The 13,999-nt window shown below is 45.2% G+C and overlaps 1 long non-coding RNA gene across 1 annotated transcript; it reads right to left on the bottom strand.

Annotated features, from left to right (window-relative positions):
- Positions 1–4,251: 4,251 nt before the first annotated feature.
- LOC310677784 lies at positions 4,252–8,248 on the bottom strand. Its single transcript, XR_014511445.1, has 3 exons — positions 8,143–8,248; positions 5,092–5,440; positions 4,252–4,745 (listed from the first exon to the last, which is right to left on the bottom strand). It is a non-coding gene; the product is annotated as an uncharacterized lncRNA (long non-coding RNA).
- Between the last annotated feature and the right edge of the window lie 5,751 nt (positions 8,249–13,999).

Below are 13,999 nucleotides of genomic sequence, written 5' to 3'. Positions count from 1 at the left end.
ATTAATTCATCACTTAACATAAATAAAATCCTAAGCCAATTAAGTATCTGCAAGCTATTTTCAGTTAATTTAACTTAACAAATTTAACTAGATAATCATTAAATTTATTCCACTCTTCCTGATACTCCGCCTCCTTCTGGTCGCGGACTCTTCCAGTTAGGTCGGCTAGCTCTGAAAAATCCATCATCTTCATCTGCCATTTTTCTATTGTTTTGGTAATTCTTGGGTTTTCCACTTTTTAGCTAACAAAATACGGGCAGCAGTTGTGGCATACAAAAATAATTTAACATCTTTCTTGGGCAATTCCAAACCTCTGGAGGTCCATTCTTAACCTGAAACTGTTCTTAGCCTGAGGTACCACTTTAGCTAATGGGGCCTCCCACTGCTGCCGTGCCGCCGGAGCACAATTTCTGTTCTCATCCAGAAGCAAAGTTCTTAACCCGAGGTACCATTTCTGGATTAGCGGAGTCTGTAACCTGAAGCGTCTGTAACCTGAAGCGTCTGTAACCCGAGGTACCACTGTATATTAATGTGAAAGAGCTTCAAGGTCCCTTCCATCCCCATTGCTGCTGAATCTTGATGATTTTCTGTAGCAGTGATGGACACAGAACCATAGAACTGGAGAGTTGGAAGGGTCCCCCAGTGTCATCTAGTCCAGCCTCTGCAATGCAGGGATCCTTTTGCCCAACGTGGGGCTCAAACCTAAAACCTTGAGATTAAGAGCTGCATGCTCTGCCAATTGAGCTATCATACTTCTCAATGTTTTAATAGAGCCACAGTCACAGGGACCACAGAAATAACTACATACTTTAGCTGCCTTGTTATATATTTTTTAAGCTGCTTTGTGTGCATGTGCAACAAAAGAAACCATAAACTGAATTTAAGATGCTGGGATTATGGAGCCTTGAAGGATTGGTATTATATTTGTCACAGCATTTTGTAATTCAGGGTTATTTATTCTGGGTTGAGCTTTAATAAGAAGAGGCTATAGACTTTTTGAATGGAAGGCTTAGAGAACACATCATCAAGAAGCTAGACAAGAGTTTTATAGTCGTTCTGCTTAAACAAGAACAGAACAGCAACAGTTTAGTGCCATCTAGTGCCTAAATTATATAATGACACTATCCACACAGTTTGTTTTTTTTTATAATATTTTATTGGGTTTTACAATAGACATAGAACAACAGTAAACAAACAACATCACAACAAAGGAACAGAAAAAATAACACTACAACACACAAACGCAAAACAGCAAAATACAAAAAAGAAAATAAACATATTAAAAACAATTTTTGTCTCCTTATATTCTTTGCATTAACTTATTTCTCCGACTTCCCCAGACCTCCCTTTCCTGTATTCCAAATCAAATATTCTATCTGCAAATTCTTTCCCTCTATCATATTTTGATTTTCTAATAATCTTAAAGTCTAATAGATAGTTGCATTTCCTTAAATCTGAGAAAATGTTGGATCTTTCTCTATTCACTTTTTAACTAATAACCATTCACCATCAATCCGATGTCATCAAACGTTCATTATCTTATAATGTTTCTGTAAATAGTCTTTAAATTTCCTCCAGTCTTCCTTCACCGTCTCTTCTCCCTGGTCTCTGATTCTGCCGGTCATTTCTGCCAATTCCATGTAGTCGGTAACTTTCATTCGCCATTCTTCCAGCGTGGGTAACTGTTGTGTCTTCCAATGCTGTGCGAGACACTATCCACACAGTTTTAGAGATACAGTGGATGCTCCGGTTGCGAATGTGATCCGTGCGGGATGCACATTCGCAACCCTCAGTGTTCGCAACCTTCAGTGGCGCGTCTGCGTATGCGCGGGTTGCAATTCGGCGCTTCAGCGCATGCGAAAAGCGCAATTTAGCGCTTTTGCACATGCACGACATTGAAATCCAGAAGTAACCCGTTCCGGTACTTCCGGGTTTTGGCGGGTGCGTAACCCGACAAAACGCAACCTGAAGCGGCTGTAACCTGAGGTATGACTGTATGCGGATTTCTCTGTCAATTGAGTTGTTTATCTTCATCTATCATACAAATGAAGACACATTTGAGACACTTAAATAGTTTACATGAGAAACAGTGGCGTAGTGTGGGGGGTGCAGGGGGGGACGGCCACACTGGGCGCAACATCTGGGGGGCGCTTGCTCGCACTCACAGCTCTCTGCCCCTACCTGGCTCACTCACTCTCTCTCACTGCAGTGCTGGCTGTGCGAATCCGATCCGAGCCGCCGGGTCGCCGCCCACTGTGGAGGGGAGGGTGCCAGGTGTGCGGTGCGGTGCGGAGAGAGAGAGAGGGACTATCTGGGGGAGGGACAGTGCAGCGGGGGGGGGGCGCAAATTACTTGGCTTGCCCCGGGTTAGGGGGCGCAAATTACTTGCCTTGCCCCGGGTGCTGACAACCCACGCTACGCCACTGATGAGAAATAACCCCCCATTCCTGCCAGACCTGGTCCTTGTATGCTAAATGGCTCGCTAAAAGAAGTGTGCACCAGGATCAGGCATGTTCTATGGCAGGGGTCAGCAAACTTTTTCAGCAGGGGGCCGGTCCACTGTCCCTCAGACCTTGTGGGGGGCCGGACTATATATTTTTGGGGCGGAATGAAAGAATTCCTACGCTCCACAAATAACCCAGAGATGCATTTTAAATAAAAGGACACATTCTACTCATGTAAAAACACGCTGATTCCTGGACTGTCCGCAGGCCAGATTTAAAAGGTGGTTGGGCCGGATCTGGCCCCTGGGCCTTAGTTTGCCTACCCATGTTCTATGGCAAGGTGTTAAAAAATAGGACAGAAAGAGGAGTGCCCATCAGCCTCCCACTATTGCAGCTCTAGAGGGAGGAAATAATACACAATAATAAATTCTTCTTCTTCTTCTTCTTCTTCTTCTTCTTCTTCTTCTTCTTCTTCTTCTTCTTCTTCTTCTTCACAGGGTTCTGGGAGTGAAAAAATGTCTAATTTAATTAAACATTTGCCGCAGTCTACTGTCTAGGGGACAGTAAGACACAGACAGTAAGAGGGATGCGGGTGGCGCTGTGGGTTAAACCACAGAGCCTAGGAGTTGCCGATTGGAAGGTCGGCGGTTCGAAACCCTGCGACGGGGTGAGCTCCCGTTGCTCGGTCCCTGCTCCTGCCAGCCTAGCAGTTCAAAAGCATGTCAAAGTGCAAGTAGATAAATAGGTACCGCTCCGGCGGGAAGGTAAACGGCATTTCCGTGCGCTGCTCTGGTTCGCCAGAAGTGGCTTAGTCATGCTGGCCACATGACCCGGAAGCTGTACGCCGGCTCCCTCGGCCAATAAAGCGAGATGAGCGCCACAACCCCAGAGTCGGCCACGGTCAGGGGTCCCTTTACCTTTACCTTTTACTGTCTAGGGGTAGCCTTCTTTTGCTCACTCTCAACAGGAACATTTTCAAATGTTATCCCCATTGTTTTATGCAGGCTCATTATCAGCTCTAATTAGAAGCATTTGTACATTTAGAACACTCTGCTGAATGAATAATTGCACAATGCAGCTTCATGCCCGATGCTGGTTGCAACTTGGCCGCAATTCCATTGCTGTTGCGTGCAAGGAATTGAGATCACTTGCAACCCAGTCCTATGCATGTTCCCTCACATAAATCCCAAACTTCATTTGCTCTTCATGGTGCTGTTCCACCGAACTAGGCTTCTGAAATGAGTCAAGGAACAGTTTTAGCTTTCCATTAAAAAACTATTGTATACCTCTGCAGGCCTTTACATTTGTTCTAAGAAGATTTTCTGTACAGCCTTGACAGAAGAGAGGTTGTTCAGGCATAAGTAGCAGGGGGGCAGTTAGGTGCACACTGAGTGCATTTTCCTTTTAGGAAAGAAACAGGATTGTTTACATCCAGGCCCTTTCCCCAGCACAGTTGCTTGTTTATAGACTGCTTATATCTTAAAGTTTAACTACCGGTATGTGCTGCATGAAGACCAACGATGAGTTTCTTTGGATCTCCATGAGTTCTGGTGTTTTGAGACAGAAAAACCTTTCTCTATCCCCCTTTTCCATTTCATTCATACTTTTATATACTTCTAGCATGTCACCTCTTAGTTGTCTTTTCTCTAAAGTAAACTGTCCCAAATGCTGCAACCTAGTTTCATAGCTGATCATTCAGCTTGCCCTTTTCCAGCTCTACAATATCCTTTTTGAGGTGTGGTGACCAGATAGCTTAGATAGACCAGATCCTGATAAAAAAAAATGAGATCATTTTCTTAAGCTGGCTTTTCTCCCCAGATGCTAACTTTGTGGAGATAGCAAATGGCATTTTACTGATGCAGAAACGATACATGCAAGACGGATGAATACAAAAGCTTGGACCACCAAAGCACATTTGGAATCAATTTCCTTGAACTTCAGTGTGCAACAGATGGGAGCTTGCTCAGCTCTCGCATTCCACACTGAACACCTGTTGAAGCCTTCTGCAATCCCTGAGGGTTAAGGGTCACTTCATCATAAAGTTAACTTGAATGAACAGCACCAAAAAGAGAAGAAACACACACAAGTGCATCACCTCCACAAAAGCCTGCAAATCCAGAAGGGTAGCCAATTGGCTTTGAACTCTTATCTTAACATGGAGCCACAGTTTACTGATCTGAAATTATTAAGCTACATAGAAATCGATGTTTAGAGACATTAATCACCATAGAGTCAGGGATAGCTGAGCTCACTAAAAGTAGTCCTATTCATAGAACCAAGAATCATAGACTTGTCCAATCCCTTGCGACAGTGGCGTAGCGTGGGTTGTCAGCACCCGGGGCAAGGCAAATAATTTGCGCCCCCTAACCCAGGGCAAGGCAAGTCATTTGCGCCCCCCCCGCTGCACTGTCCCTCCCCCAGATAGTCCCTCGCTCTCTCTTCGCACCGCACCGCATGCCTGGCACACCCCCCCCCCACAGTGGGCGGCGACCCGGCGGCTCGGATCGGATTCGCACAGCCAGCACTGCAGTGAGAGAGAGTGAGTGAGCCAGGTAGGGGCAGAGAGCTGCGAGTGTGAGCGCGCCCCCCCCATATGTTGCGCCCGGTGTGGCCGGCCCCCCCTGCACCCCCCACGCTACGCCACTGCCTTGCGATATTCCTAGGGCTCCAGGTACCACTTCCGACGCTATAAACTGTTCAAAATGCTTTCAACTGAAGAAAAATCACCTTGTCCTCCTTGTATCCGTTTGCTTTGCATCCATTTTCATTCACAGATAGCTCCAGACAGCATGAATTAGAGTAAAGTCTGTGGCTGTTTTCTGTTGCTGTGGTTAAACTTTATAAGTATTCCCTGAATGATGTACACATGTGCCCACCTGGCTGCTTTGGTTGGAATCGGCACTGCTATAGGTACCTCTTCATACCTGTCCCGCATCTGTAAGAACTCCATCATTTAGGACTTCCAGTGGAGGAAGATGGCAGACTAGACTTCAGCACTAAAGAAATACAGGACACAATGAGATCACCCCCAAAATAATAAAACACCTGGTCTGGGTGGATTAGCTGCAGAATTTTTTTGAAAAGCTTTCTAAGATACATTGATGGGCTCATTAAACAGCTTATTTAGATAATGTAGATTCTTGGAAAATCTTGTTCAGATTCTTGGAAAAGTGCAAAAATAACACAAATTTACAGTGGTACCTCGGTTTAAGAACAGTCCTGTTTACGAACAATTCGGTTTACGAACTCTGCAAAACCAGTAGTGTCCTGGTTTGAGAACTTTACCTCGGTCTAAGAACAGAATCTGAACAGTGGAAGGGCACTGGCGGCGGGAGGCCTCATTAGGGGAAGTGCCCCTCAGTTTAAGAATGGTTTCAGTTTAAGAATGGACTTCTGGAACGGATTAAGTTCGTAAACTGAGGTACCATAAGAAAAGAAAATATTGTTACAGATCAGCATCCTTGTTAAATCATGATCATAAATGTCATGCCACATGGAGATTAAATAGAATTATATCTATATATATATATCTACCCAGGCCAGTTTTATTATGGGCCATTTAATATCAGATAATACAAGAAGAGTGCAGAGTTTAATCAATGAAAGTTGTTATAAAACTGAACCATCCTTCTTCTTCACAGACTCTGAAAAAAACATTCAAAAGTATTTCTATTCACTGTTGGAGAAATTACAGTGGTACCTCGGGTTAAGTACTTAATTCGTACTTAACCTGAAACTGTTCTTAACCTGAAGCACCAGTTTAGCTAATGGGGCCTCCTGCTGCTGCCATGCCGCCGGAGCATGATTTCTGTTCTCATCCTGAAGCAAAGTTCTTAACCTGAAGCACTATTTCTGGGTTAGCAGAGTCTGTAACCTGAAGCATATGCAACCTAAAGTGTATGTAACCCGAGATACCACTGTATTATTAGTTAGGATTTCAGGATCTCCAAGATGATCCACATGCTGTTTTGTGGCAAGCTATTTAATTAGATCTTGTAACTGTGAATCAGTATAAAGTGATATCTGTTCTACAGGTGTGTTGTTGCCAGAAACAAAGGAGTATAGTGAGTTCGATTTATGGGTTTTGAACAGCATCTTCCAGGTGTTGGATTAAGCTTGATGGGAAGATTGGTGTAATGGTTCTAGGGGTTGCTCGTGCGTAAGCTTGTCCCAACCTCTGGCTGGATTACCTGAGTGAACCTTTCCTGTCCGGGCAGCCGCTCGCCTGTGACTGTCTCAATCGCTGGCAGAATCCGTTAGTGGGCGTTTCTTAAACTTCTTCCAGCAAAGAAGCTCTTTGACGCCTAGTCTCTGCCTACTCTCCCTGCGCGGAAGCCTTCTGCGCAAGGAGGGCGTGGGCAGCGGAGGACCCCTACTCTCCCCGCTGGTCCCCGGCAAGGAGTCATGGGACCGCCTCGCTGCTTCCCCCATCTCCCCCCCTTCTCCACTGGAGCTACGTTGATTCTCTTCCCCAGAAGACGGGCTGCCTCTCCCACTCCCGGGACGCTCTCTGGGATCCCTTCGGAGCTTGCTCTCTCCCTCGGACACTGATGGCAGTTCCCTGACAATTGGATATTTCTCCCCAACTTTATGCTTGCAAACATGCCCTTTCTCAGTCTCCAGACACTGAACTGGGAAAACAGGGAGATCAGGGGCTCATGCAGGAAAACCTCGCTTACACATTGATGTGAATTCCAGAGTATGTTGCAGTGGTGCAGAAATTGACAGAATGTTGGAAGACACAAGAACTACCCACTTTGGAAGAATGGCAGATGAAGGTGATGGACTATATGGAATTGGCGGAAATGACCGGCAGAATCCGAGACCAGGGAGAAGAGTTGGTGGAAGAAGATTGGAAGAAATTTAAAGACTATCTACAAAAATATTATAAAATTAATGAATGTTAGAATGATGTTGGATTGAGGTTAAGGGGTTTTTAGTAACAACGGTATGAAGGAATATGTGAAAATGGGATGTTAACAGGTGAAAATTTAAAGTTATCATATATTACGATCAAGATAAGGACAAAAGTAAAGAGGGAAAGGATTTGCTGAATAAATAAATTGAACTGGAATACAAAGAGGGGAGGTGTGGGGAGGTCCGGGAAACAAGCAAATGCAAGATATGTTATGAAAAACTGAACTGTTTTTAATCGTTTTTGTATTTTTGTATTTTTCTTTTTTCTTTTTGTGATGTTATGGAAAATCTTAATAAAATATTATTAAAAAAAGAAAGAAATTGACAGAATGGGTGGGACGAAGGGGTTAACCAGTCAAACACCTCAGAAGGTAAATACTTTTCCAAAGACAGCAATCTCCTATAATACAGCCTTTGGGTTGTGACATAAAAAGGTAAAGGCACCCCTGACCATTAGGTCCAGTCGTGACCGACTCTGGGGTTGCGGCGCTCATCTCGCTTTACTGGCCGAGGGAGCCGGCGTTTGTTCGCAGACAGCTTCTGGGTCATGTGGCCAGCATGACTAAGTCGCTTCTGGCGAACCAGAGCAGCACATGGAAACGCCGTTTACCTTCCCGCCAGAGCGGTACTTATTTATCTTTCACTTTGATGTGCTTTCAAACTGCTAGGTTGGCAGGAGCAGGGACCGAGCAAGGAGCTCACCCTGTCGTGAGGATTCGAACAGTCAACCTTCCGATTGTCAAGCCCTAGGCTCTGTGGTTTAACCCACAGCACCACATACCTGGGCAAATAAGCCAATACTTCTCTCCCACCAAAACATTTAACAGGAGCGCCAGTCATATCAGCCAGAAAATCCCCCAGAGCTGTCTGAAAACCCATTGGATCCATCGGCCTCCTAAGGAAGGCCATCTTAATAGGTGCCCCACCTATTAAGGTACTAAAAGCCTAAATCTCAATAGGAAGTGATCTGACCACAACAAAGGAGTGGTGTCAATATCCCCCACTTTCAAACCACCCTCTTCCTGTCCAGTGGAGAAAGCAAGGTCCAGGGTGTGGCCTGCCACATGCATTGGGCCAGTGACATGTTGAGGCAGCCCCATGGTTGTCATGGCAGCCATGAAATCCTGAGCCAGCCCAGAGCCAGTTGCCTCAGTGTGGATGGTGAAGTCTCACAGAACCAGCAGCCTCTGAGACCAGCTTGGCCAGCTCAGGCAGGGAGACTGCTGGACATCGAGGTGGGCGGTAAAACCAGCAGAATCCCTAATCCAGGGGTCAGCAAAGCTTTTCAGCAGGGGGCCGGTCCACTGTCCCTCAGACCTTGGGGGGGGCTGGACTATATTTTGAAAGAAAAAAATTGAGCAACCTCTTATGCCCCACAAAAAACCCAGAGATGCATTTTAAATAAAAGCACATGTTCTACTCATATAAAAACACCAGGCAGGCCCCACAAATAACCCAGAGATGCATTTTAAATAAAAGGACACATTCTACTCATGTAAAAACACGCTGAATCCTGGACCGTCTGCAAGCCGGATTGAGAAGGCAATTGGGTAGCATCCGGCACATGGGCCTTAGTTTGCCTACCCATGCCCTAATCTGTCCCAATTGCCCAGTGCCAGCAACACTCCTATTAGGTCATCTACTGACAGCTGCTAGGAGCCACGAGTGAGGGCTGAGTGCAGGGTGGGGACCAGAGGCGTACAAATTACTTCAGATGGAGAACAAGGTGTTCCCCACCAGAGGTACTGCCCTATTCCTAACATCCCATACACCCCTAGGTCACAATGAATTATATTTTATATTGAGTTGTGGCAAGCTCCCTCAATAAACATGGGAGTGAGGTAACTTCAAAACTTAGAAACTCCTTGTCAGTAACACTTGATAGGTTGATATCCAGCAGCAAGGGAAACCTGTGACCAATGGAGAGCGGGATGAGGCACATGGTAAACAAAACTGGAATTGTATTTTACACACTCAATGGGGACTAAAACATAATGATTATTCTGATTACAGTGGTACCTCGTGTTACGGACGGGATCCGTTCCGGAGGCCAGTCTGTAACGTGAAATGCCCACAACTCGAAGCGCTGCGTCTGTGCAGACGAGTGGCAGCGCTTCTACGCAGGCGTGAAGTGCAATTTAGCATTTCTGCGCAGGCCCGAGCGATGAAACCCGGAAGTAACCCATTCCAGTACTTCCGGGTTGCCGCAGGATGTAACGTGAAAAGACGCAACATGAAGCGAACGCAACACGAGATATGATTGTACTCCGATTAGGCACAAGGCTTCTTCTCAGTCAGAATCACTTTTACGGAGGTGATGAAGAACTTTATGAGTTTTCCTAATTAAACGGATTCCTTCTAGAATAGCTTTGGATTCAGGAGAACACTTCCAGCCCCTTTCTAGGATATTTTCCTTTGAGGGAAGCAATCTGGTTTCCCCTGCCTAGCAAGCCCTAGGTGTTATGTACTGAAGTTCTCACCCTGGGCCAGCAGGGGGATACTGTAGATAGTTTTCACTCAGGTCCACATATGCAAATAAGGGATTGAAAGGGACGTTCAGTGATTGGATAGTTACAGAAAGTGGTTACTGTTGCGTTCTAGTGGAGCTCTATATAAGCAGGCTGGCTGAACCCTTCAGTTCAGTTCTGTTTCTGGCCTGTGAATAAACAAGAGCTGTTTGAAGAATCGCTGTGTCGTCTGATATGTTCACCCACAATCCAACACTAACCATCCAGCGAATTCCTTGGCCAAGCCCTTTCCAAACCAAATCCAATCCCCATTTAAAAGTTACATACAGTCGTCAGGTTCTCTCTTTCTTCTCTCCACTCCCTCCTGAATGGATGACACTCTACCTGGTGGGAGATGGTCCAAGGTCTGTCCATTGCACAAATTATGCCAGTCTTGCTCATGCCATGATTTACAGAAATAAACCTTAGAAAAGGTTCGGATTGACACTCACCACTACAATGCCATAGCAGGGTTTTGTCTTCACAAGGGAGCTGCAAGCTGGAGAAGTTCAAGTGACCCACATTTCACATAGCCAAAGCCTTTATTTTAGCCACTACACAGCTCTGTCTCTGCTCTTTAAGACTGCATGCAATGTGTTCTGTTCATGTTTTGTATCTGAATGGTTAGAGTGGAACTGAGATGTTTGCTTGCTGCATGGGGTAGACTTCAAAGGATTCGGATAAGTATCTAAACTAAAGATGGATACTCTGAACCAGGATCAAGAATTTTAGCACCAAGAAATTTTGGCTTAGCCTGTATCTGAAGATCACTATAGCCTCCCTTGATCTCTTAGCTTTGGATGAGTTCAGATCTAGGGCCAAACTCTATGCGACGGTGGGCCACTGCTGATATGAAACTGATGGGGCTTAACTGAACCTTACAAGCTTTATGCATCCCTGGAGCAGAATCTGCCAGTGTTATGGATGGCATCATCATTCCTTTGCATTGTTAAGAAGCACTTCACACCATGTGCGTAGCTCATTTTGATCCTGGCTGCGCCGCATTTCAACTTTCATCTATGGAATTGCTGGCTATAAATAAGGATCCTGCTTGTGACTGACATTTGAACCAGCCCAGAAGAATGACAGACATCTAACCCAAGTAGTGCTTTATTTTATTTTTATTTTATTTTTATTTTTGTGCTGGGGCTTTGCTATGTCCTTGGTAGGAAAACTGTGTCCCAATAAATACCACCCAGATTCGTCCGCTCAGAATTCTTCCCTGCACTTCAAAGGCAGATCCAAGCTGAGTGGGCAGCTGTTTTGTTTTCATCTTAGACTATTTTTTATTTATTTTTGGCTTTAAGCTACAACTTGGCGTCAGCTAGGACTGGAACTAGCTTTTTCATTAAAGAATAAATGTTCCTACTTCTCATCGTTTGCTACCTTCAACACCACTAGTTGCAGATCAGTCAACCCCTCGTTGGTTGGCTTTTGTATTCATTAGTGGGGCAAATGTTGTTGTTGTTTAGTTGTTTAGTCGTGTCCGACTCTTTGTGACCCCCTGGGCCAGAGCACGCCAGGCACTCCTGTCTTCCACTGCCTCCCGCAGTTTGGTCAAACTCATGCTTCAAGTACACTGTCCAACCATCTCATCCTCTGTCGTCCCCTTCTCCTTGTGCCCTCCATCTTTCCCAACATCAGGGTCTTTTCCAGGGAGTCTTCTCTTCTCATGAGGTGGCCAAAGTATTGGAGCCTCAGCTTCAGGATCTGTCCTTCCAGTGAGCACTCAGGGCTGATTTCCTTCCGAATGGAGAGGTTTGATCTTCTTGCAGTCCATGGGACTCTCAAGAGTCTCCTCCAGCATCAGAATTCAAAAGCATCTATGGGGCAAATACCTACTGCTATTTTCTTGAGTTACCTTTGTATTTTGGCCCATGGTTTAAGACCACCAACTTAAAAGGGCACTCCATGCGTTTCACAAACTAGACTCATTGCTGGCACTTAATATATCACATGACACCGTTTTTGCTGTGAGAGACTTAACATGGTCACCCATTTGGATTATGATGCAGTAGGTTTAACAACAAAGAGACAGAATGTCTAGATAGGGAGGAAAGGATAACCGAGGGGGGAAATAAGTGCAATAGTCATTTCATAAGGAAATGTACAAATAGATTAGTTGTACGGATGCCATTGAAACAAATGGATCCAGTAATTTTCAAAAAGTTATGGATCTTGTATTTTGGTGGTTAGGCTCTAGTTGTAATGCAAAGAGACAGTTTGAGAGGGGAAATTACACAAATACTGTAAAACACTAACTCATTTTTTTGTAGAGAAATGCACATTTTAATAAATGAGGATTATTATTATTATTATTACAGAATTGAAATAAACATAGCTCAGTGGTTGAGCACACGATCTTTTCATACAGAATGTCCTAGGCTCAAGCCCTAGCAAAGGGTAAAAAGGTAAAGGACCCCTGGACAGTTAAGTCCAGTCAAAGGCGACTATGGAGTTGCGGCGCTCATCTCGCCGTTTGTCCACAGACAGTTTTCCAGGTCATGTGGCCAGCATGACTACTGGCGCACACTGACGAGTGCCAGAGCGCACGGAAAGGCCTTTTCCCTTCCCGCCAGAGTGGTACCTATTTATCTACTTGCGCTTTGACGTGCTTTCAAACTGCTAGGTTGGCAGGAGCTGGGGCAGAGCAACAGGAGCTCACCCCGTCGTGGGGATTCGAACTGCCGACCTTCCAATCAGCAAGCCCAAGAGGCTCAGTGGTTTACACCACAGCGCCACTCGCGTCCCCAGATTGAGTTGTAAAATCCTGCTGCTCAACCAGAGCCATCTTTCCTATTGGGCTTACTGGCACATGGCGCCAGGGTGCTGGCCTCTCAGGGGAGCCCCAGTGAGTGGGGGAGCTGTGCGGCTTTGCCGGCGGCCTCCCCTTTCCCTGCATGCCTGCCAGCTGTGCCCCATCAACTATAAGGCTGGCGGGCATGCAGCTTGCCTCCCAACCCTCCGCAGGAGGACAGCAATCCCTGCAGAGGCTTAGGATGGAAGCTGCGCCCCGCCAATTATATGGCTGGCAGACGGGCAGTTTCCTTCCCAAGCCTCCGTGGGAGGAGAGGGATTCCCGCAGAGGCTTGGGAAAAGGTCAACAACTCTGTGAAACAGCGGGGGGCGGGGCGCTGGAGGGACGCACGTCGGGGTCACCAGATGTTGGGTTGAAATAAACGACAGACGAGTGACAAGTGTCATACGGGAGGCATCTCTCGAGCATGTCTCGGAGAGTCCCTTTTATTGAATATTACAGCATTGCCACGTATGTGCTTATTGCTGATTGGTTAACACAAAGACAATGCAAGGGTTGCATATAGGCATTAATCGTCAATAGATTAAAGGTTGGGAAAGGAACACAGAGTTGGACTAGTGATTGATATACTCCTTATTAAACTAGTGATTGATATAGCAAAACTTAAAAGAACATAACTATCACATTCCGTAGATGTGGTCAACCATGCATTAAGAACAGGTCAGGGTACGATGTTTCATGATGTTTCATGAACTCAATATGAACTGAACATTCTAGGCAGAAGCAAAACTTCCCATCACCCCCCTCAATTTTTTTTATTGTTTTCACAGAATTATAAACAAACAAACACATAAAACAAACAAACATATATAATAACCTTGTTAAAAATTACACTTATTAACATTGTTAAGTCACTTCCTTGCTTCCCCTTGGTTGAATTTCAATGCATATCCTTTTAACAGTTTTCCAAATCACAGTTCTTATAAGGTTTAACTTGAACATTAACATCCTTAGATCTTTCCGTTTTGAAATTAAACATATTAATTCATCACTTAACTTATATAAAATCCTAAGCCAATTGAGTAACTGCAAGCTGTTTCCAATTAATTTAACTTGATGTATTTAACTAAGTAATCATTAAATTTGGTCCATTCTTCCTGATACTTCGGGTCACGGAGGAGGAGTATCAGGAAGAATGGACCAAATGGGCACCGGAGGGATCTTTGCACTACGGCGCCGGATATGCTTAAGATGGCGCTGTGATCAACGCTGGCAGTGCCAAGCTACATGGACAAGTGGTCTGACTCAGTTATAAGGCAGCTTCTTGGTCATTACGCCACAAAATTAAAACCAATTTTCTGTCGCCACATGGT

Source organism: Podarcis tiliguerta, assembly GCF_965153285.1.
Source record: "Podarcis tiliguerta genome assembly, chromosome: 5".
Classification (NCBI taxonomy): Eukaryota; Metazoa; Chordata; class Lepidosauria; order Squamata; family Lacertidae; genus Podarcis; species Podarcis tiliguerta.
This window is presented reverse-complemented; position numbering and strand designations above follow the sequence as displayed.